This window comes from Calypte anna, chromosome 2 (assembly GCF_003957555.1).
Source record: "Calypte anna isolate BGI_N300 chromosome 2, bCalAnn1_v1.p, whole genome shotgun sequence".
Lineage (NCBI taxonomy): Eukaryota > Metazoa > Chordata > Aves > Apodiformes > Trochilidae > Calypte > Calypte anna.
The window spans coordinates 151,005,219-151,010,927 of record NC_044245.1 but is presented as its reverse complement, the minus strand read 5'-3'; positions in this window follow the sequence as shown (position 1 = coordinate 151,010,927).

The following is a 5,709-nucleotide window of genomic DNA, read 5'->3' as shown; positions in this document are numbered from 1 at the left end:
GTTGTGGCATCTGTGTGTGTGTTCAGGGGCTGAGATCTCCTCAGCTGGGGCTGACCCGGGGACAGCCTCACCCACCCAGAAGAGCAGGGCCAGAGCCTGAAGAGGGGCTGCTCCTGCTCCTGCTCCTGCCTTAACTCTCTGCTCACTTCAGAAACCCTCAGGTCAAGCTCTCCCTGCAGCTCGGAGGGGCTGGACCAGGAGTTGTCTCCAGAGATGGACCAGGAATGGTTGGAGTGGAGGAGGGGATCTCCTGGTGAAGGATTTCGGGTGAACGGGGACAGCTTGGGTGGTGCTGGGGGGGAACTTCCCTGCACCTTGAGCTTGGACTCAGGAGCCCAACCCACGGGGCAGAGCTCAGAACCAAATCAACTGGGCCTTTATTTTTCTGAGGTTTTGGCATTTTGTTTGTGTTCTGGTCCTGTGGTCTGACCCTCCCAGTTTATTGCTGGGTCAGAGTTACCTTTACTGATCCCTCACCAGGCAGCTGGGGCAGGGGGAGAGTGGGAGCAGTGTGGGTCTGCAGCACCCAAAGTGCATTTCTGAAACCAGCACCCAGCTGTGTGGAACACACACCTGGCCTGAAAGAAAGTTTGGGAGGGGGGTTGTTGAGGACTCAAAGGTTTAGTAATATGTACAAAGCTTAAATGTCTTTATTTTATTAATCTTTCTGTCTAGCTAATGAGTAGGAGCCAGAATTAGCTCATTAATTACTTCAAATATTTTAAGTATGTAAGGGGCTACTGTATGGGTTGTCACTGTTACAGCAGCTCAGATCTGAAGGAAATAATCCTTTTGGTTGAGAAAAATCAAATAAAGAATGATCTCCAGGGAGCTTCAGGAGGGCGTTCTGAGGTGAGCCTGCAGCTGTGGGGTTGCTTCTAAGCTCTGGAGATGTTTTTAAAATTAAATTTTTGTATTTGGTTTCAAACACTCAGGCTCTCTTCTGTTGGAGGGTAGAAGTTTGTGTCTGCAGTTTGACTTGATGATTAATTTATGTTTACTTCCTTTTTGTGCTACTACTGCTTGTTACCTTACCTACCCTTGCTTCCTCCCTGCCTTTGTACCCACTGCCAGCTGACACAGCACAGGGCTGGTTTGATCTTGGCTTTGGATTCAGAGATGCAATCTCCTGGGATCATCACTTTGCTCTTCCCCTGCTCATCTGCCCCAGGAGCCTTTGCATTTGTTCCCTTCCATTTCCTTTTCTTGAAAGCAGTGGATGAGACCTGCTGAGGGTATTCCTGAGGCTTTCTGCTGGAAATTCCTCCCCCCAGACCACCCCTGGCACCTCTGGCAGGGGATCCCAGGGACCTCTGGCAGCCTCGGCACACGGGGAGCTCACAGCTTCTCTGCTGCTTTTCTTTGTGGTGCAGAAGATTCCCTCTTTTCAAGTCTTCCACTCTTTTATTCCTACTGGAGGAAACCAAACCACCTCTCCCATCACTTGGTCTGTCTGCCTTTTCTGTTCTCTGCTCTTTGCTCTCCTCTTGGGTTGGCTCGACTGAGGAGTATAAAAACTGCACCCAAAGTTTCCACGTGGTGTTGATGTTTTAAGAACCCCAAGTGGATAACTGGATGGAGGTTGGAGTGGATGATTTCCAGAGCTGCCTTCCAGCTGTGGTGATTCTGTGAAGGTCAGGACAGGTTGGAGAACAGCCTGAGTGGTGATCAGCAAGGTTTGTGCACAGTCAGCCTGACCTGGCTGACAAGATGGTGCTGGACAAAAGGGACTTGGTCAGTGCCTTGGCAAGTCTGACACCATCACCCGTGAGTGAGGCCTTTGGCACAGTTCCCCACAGCATCTTTGTAACCAAATTGGGGAGGTTTGGGTCTGGTGGATGAACTGTTGGGTGGAGAAGGAGTTGGCTGAATGGTGAGTGACAGATTGGACATCAGTGGCACCGTGTGCTGAGCTGTGAGAGGGGATTGTCCCCTCTGCTCTGCTCTGGGGAGACCCCCGTGGGGTAAAGCTGTGTCCAGCTCTGGGGTCCCCATCAGCAGAAGGACACGGAGCTGTTGGAGCCAGTGCAGAGGAGGCCCTGGAGCTGCTGGGAGGGCTGGAGCAGCTCTGCTCTGGAGCCAGGCTGAGAGAGTTGGGGGTGTTGAGGCTGGAGAAGAGAAGGCTGCAATGGGGAGACCTTGGAGCAGCTTCCAGGTCCTGAAGGGGCTCCAGGAAAGCTGGGGAGGGACTTGGGACAAGGGCCTGGAGGGATGGGAGCCTCCCAGGGGAAGGGTTTGGAGCTGGGAGAGGGAGATGGAGAGGAGATCTTGGGCAGGGAGGGAGGGAGAAATGGTTTGGGGTGAGGGTGCTGAGCCCCTGGGTGCCCAGGTTGCCCCCAGAAGCTGTGGCTGCCCCATCCCTGGCAGTGTTGAAGGTTGGATGGGGCTTGGAGCCCCCTGGGCTGGGGGAGGGGTCCCTGACCATGGCAGGGGGGGCACTGGGTGGTGATCTCTGAGGTCCCCCCTGTCCAAACCAATCTGGGTTCCATGATTACAGAAGCTGAACTCTTACCAGCTGGGCCCTGTCTGTAAGCTCCAACACCCAGGCAGAAAAGTTTCATCCTTACCCCAAACATTTTTAGGATGCTTTCGTTAGAACCTGGAGCCTCCCCTGACAGTTGCCTCCAGACAGAGTGATTCAATGGTTTGTGCAGCTGCACCCCGGCCCTTCACTGCCATAAATAAGTCAAGAAAACATCCCAGCTGCTCCTCTGCTTCTGCTCCCGTGGTTCTGGTTCTGGGGAGGTTGCCCTCAGCTTCAAGCTCCATCTGGGCCTCTGTGACACACGGCACCAGGCAGTCTCAGCAGATCTACACATCAGACTCCAGGCAGACAAACTCCGGCAGGTTTGGCCTTCCTGGACCTTTCAGGCAGTTCCTGCAGATGTGTGCCCGAATCCTAACGAAGTCACCCCAGTTCTCTGTCCTCATGGGGTGGCAAATCCAGGGAAGTTCACTGGTGGGGAGTTACGTGGCAAGAGGTTGGAGTCACTTCTGCCAAAAGCCCATTTGGAATTGGCAGAGTTTATCAAATAATTCATCCTGCAGATGAAAGCTGTCAGAGGAACGATTGAGAAAAGCCCACAGAGATAAAAGGAGCTGAAAGTGTTCTGCAGAGTGGTGTGTTCTGTCAGGAGAAAACCCAACCCCATATGACCTGGTCTTCTTGGAGAGGGGAGATTGAGGTTGGACATTAGGATGAAATTCCTGAATTAGGGGGTGCTGAGCCCCAGGTTGCCCCCAGAAGCTGTGGCTGCCCCATCCCTGGCAGTGTTGAAGGTTGGATGGGGCTTGGAGCCCCCTGGGCTGGGGGAAGGGTCCCTGACCATGGGTTGGAGTGGAACTGAGTGGGCTTTGAGGTCCCTTCCAACCCAACCCAGTCTATGAGTCTATGATTCTATGATTTCAGCTTTTACTTCTGGTGTCCAGAAAACAATTCCCTCCTTTTCTCATACAGAAGAGAGGAGTTAGGATGGAGTTACCAGTCCAGGCTTTGAGGGTTTAAGAGATTAGTGCACTGCAAACAATTGGTTTTGCTTTATTGTTGTTGTTATGAGCAAAACTGCTAATGATCCCAGGACTGTAATTGATGCCAGAATCCTATTGTGCTAAATCCTATAAAAACAGACATGAAGACAGGGCCAAACTGAGGAAAGAAAGCTCAGGGGAGAGCCAATCACCATGATCCACTCCTGAAGGGGTGGCTGCAAAGGGGAAGGCTCCCTTTGTGCAAGGGGTCCCAGGGAGGGATGATGGGTGCAAGGTACTCCTGGGGAGGTGCTGACTGGAACCTTGTGTCCTCGGGTTCCAACACAAAGGATTCCCACAGCATCTTTGGAGCTCACCTCCAAACGTGGCTGAGGTGGACTGGGAGCTGTTTGAAGGACAGAAGCCAGAAAGTTGTGGTCAATGGGATGGAGTCCAGTTGGAAGTCTGTTCCTAGTGGAGTCCCCCAAGGGTCAGTTCTGGGACCAGGACTGTTCAATATGTTCACTGATGACCTGGGTGAGGGAACAGAGTGCACTGTCACCAAGCTTGCTGCTGACACCAAGCTGGGAGGAGTGGCTGAGCCCCCAGAAGCTGTGCTGCCATCCAGAGGGATCTGGACAGGCTGGAGAGCTGAGAGTGGAGGTGGAGACAAAAAATAGCTGGGACCAAAGAATCCCCCGTGGAGAAGAGTGTAAAGCCCCAGGGAGGAGGTGGGAAAGTAAGAGGTGATAAATGAGCAGAAATGATTGAGCGAGAAAAAGCTGAGAGTGGTGAGGAGACCAGGGATGTGTGAAAGCAACAGAGCACAAGGAGGAGCAGGAGTGTCCTGTGTGCTGCTGAGATGAACAACTGACCTCAGAGCTGGTGCTTTTTGTCACAACTCTCCCTCTCAGGCACCGTGTCCCAGACCAGTGCCCATCTTCAGCCTCCCCGGTGACAACTGAGCCTTGCTGGCTGGGGGGGCAGGGAGATGCTAATTCCTGTTGGTTCTTCCTCCTCTCACACCACGTTCTACAACCTCTGGGGTGTCCCCCTTGACTCGTGTTCTTTGAGCAGAATTCACAGCAAATCTCATCCCAGTAATTGCCTCCAAATACTATCTTGAGACTTAATTCCTTGCTAGCCAGGGAGGGAGATGTTGATGCCTCACAGAACTTCCCACAGCAGCACAGGCTTTTTCCAGTGCCTTTTTAGAACAATGCCTCACGTTACAAAATTGATACCCAGCAGCAGTCAAGTGAGAGAGTACATGTATATATATTTTATTTATCCAACCTGGCTTTCAACACTGCCAGGGATGGGGCAGCCACAGCTTCTGGGGGCAACCTGGGCACCCAGGGGCTCAGCACCCTCACCCCAAAGGATTTCTCCCTCCCTCCCTCCCTGCCCAAGATCTCCTCTCCATCTCCCCTCTCCCAGCTCCAAACCCTTCCCCCTGGGAGGCTCCCATCCCTCCAGGCCCTTGTCCCAAGTCCCTCCCCAGCTTTCCTGGAGCCCCTTCAGGACCTGGAAGCTGCTCCAAGGTCTCCCCATTGCAGCCTTCTCTTCTCCAGCCTCAACACCCCCAACTCTCTCAGCCTGGCTCCAGAGCAGAGCTGCTCCAGCCCTCCCAGCAGCTCCAGGGCCTCCTCTGCACTGGCTCCAACAGCTCCGTGTCCTTCTGCTGATGGGGACCCCAGAGCTGGACACAGCTTTACCCCAGGGGGGTCTCCCCAGACTCAAATCGGATTCCTCGCTCCCTGTGTGAACTCCCGCGGTGAAGCTCTGGATTTGTTGGGGGTTTGGCACCGCCGCTCCCCGCAGTCTCCGGGTCGAGGTGCGGCTGCTCCGAGCTCCGTTCCCCGCAGCTCCGGTTCGAGGCTTGTAACGCCGCTTTCTCCCCGCACCCCTCCCCGCTCCGGGCCTCCCCCCGCTCCCGCTGCCCCCTCCTCAGCGCCGGGCGGGCCCCGGGGGCGGGCGCGGGGCAGGGCGGGAGCGGACTCGGTTTCCCAGGGACGCTCGGAGGGGGCGGTGCGGCCTCAGGAGCCACCGGGCCCCGGGAGGGAGCGGCGGCGGCGGCGGGGCCGGAGCCGGAGCTCGGCGGCCAGGCCCGAGGGGCGGCAGCGGAGCGGAGCCGGGGCAGAACCGGAGAGCGGCACCGGGGCCGCCGCTCAGCCCCGCCCGCCTCCCTCCCCGCAGCCTCCCCGCACATCCGGGCCCTCCCTGGGGCTCCGGGCCCCT